Source organism: Ictalurus punctatus, chromosome 29, assembly GCF_001660625.3.
Source record: "Ictalurus punctatus breed USDA103 chromosome 29, Coco_2.0, whole genome shotgun sequence".
Taxonomy (NCBI): Eukaryota; Metazoa; Chordata; class Actinopteri; order Siluriformes; family Ictaluridae; genus Ictalurus; species Ictalurus punctatus.
Genome location: NC_030444.2, coordinates 16361501 through 16362686, shown reverse-complemented (window position 1 = coordinate 16362686; position 1186 = coordinate 16361501). Strand labels below are relative to the sequence as shown.

The 1186-nt window shown below is 43.5% G+C and overlaps 1 long non-coding RNA gene across 2 annotated transcripts in view; it reads right to left on the bottom strand.

The window, feature by feature from the left end:
- LOC128629470 (uncharacterized) overlaps positions 1–825 on the bottom strand; it is a 7557-nt gene extending 6732 nt beyond the window's left edge. The window contains exon 1 of one of the 2 annotated variants that reach the window (XR_008393819.1): positions 713–825. This is a non-coding gene — a long non-coding RNA (uncharacterized LOC128629470). The remainder of the gene's footprint in view (positions 1–712) is intronic. The other variant, XR_008393820.1, reaches the window with a different exon arrangement.
- Positions 826–1186: the final 361 nt, after the last annotated feature.

The window sequence follows — 1186 nt, the reverse complement described above, 5'->3', positions numbered from 1 at the left end:
GACGATTCCCATCTGTGTCTTATTACCGCCAGTCTACTTAAATCTGTTCTCCAACCCGAAAGAGATAGAAAGCGCGTGAAAGAAAGAAAAAAAAGAAATAAATAAAAGAAGCTAGCAGAGCTTGCAACACACACGAGCTAATGGCGGCCCTTTTCTGTTGGTTTGTTTTTATTGATTGAGTTTTTGAAAGCGGTGTAAATTAAAGTGAAACGGAGCTCTGCTCTAATTCTGCCTCCCCCCGAGTCTTCCTCCTCACCCTCACACACCAGCTTCTACTGAGATATAGATATATATAAAATGTGTTCGTGCTGAGGCGATTTGTGCTGAGAGTACAAAAGTTGAGTTAATCCACAAACACACAGCCACGGGTATAACCATGGTATGGATGGGGGGGGGGGGGGGGGGGGGGTAACTACTTAGTTGTTCTTATCCCAATTGTAGTGTAAAGGAACGAAATGCTGTGCAACTTTCCTCCCTTTCACCCGCATGTGTAACAGTCTGTCACAGCGTGAGGGTTCACAGCGTCGGCGGGAGGATGTGCACGTGAAGGTAACGTTAACGGTCAAAAACTGGACCTGGCGTTAGCCTAGCCTACTTCCTGGGTGTGCAAATATCAACAGATAATTGACGTTCTTAAGTAGAAACCAAGCCATGGTATGATGCTTCTATACTAAGTTAAAGTTACCTACTATTTAGGAATCTAATCACTTACTGTCTGGGGGGAAAAAAGCTCGTATCCTCTGCTGCACTTTTCTACACTTGGCTGCTGTCTCCATTTCTTACAGACTGAGCTGCTCAGATATATCAACCAACTTGTGTTGAGTTTGGGCGCAACCAAGTGTACAATTCGATGGGGGAGCACACACACACACACACACACACACACACACCTATTTTCCTCAACAAACAGAAACATATTAAAAAGGAATGGACATAAATAAATAGAATAGATGAAGAAAAGACAGATCCGTTGGCAGGGTTCATTAAAGGGGGACATATAGAAAATATGTTGTACTGTGTATTGGGGGACAGAGTGGTATTTCCTCAACATTGGGGGGGACACGACCCCCCTCAAGAATGCGTGGTTACGCCCATGAACACAACACAGGTGATTTCACTTCTGAACTGATGTGTGCTTTATCCAGGATCTGTTTAACTCTGATATAAATAAAGGAAAATAATGTTG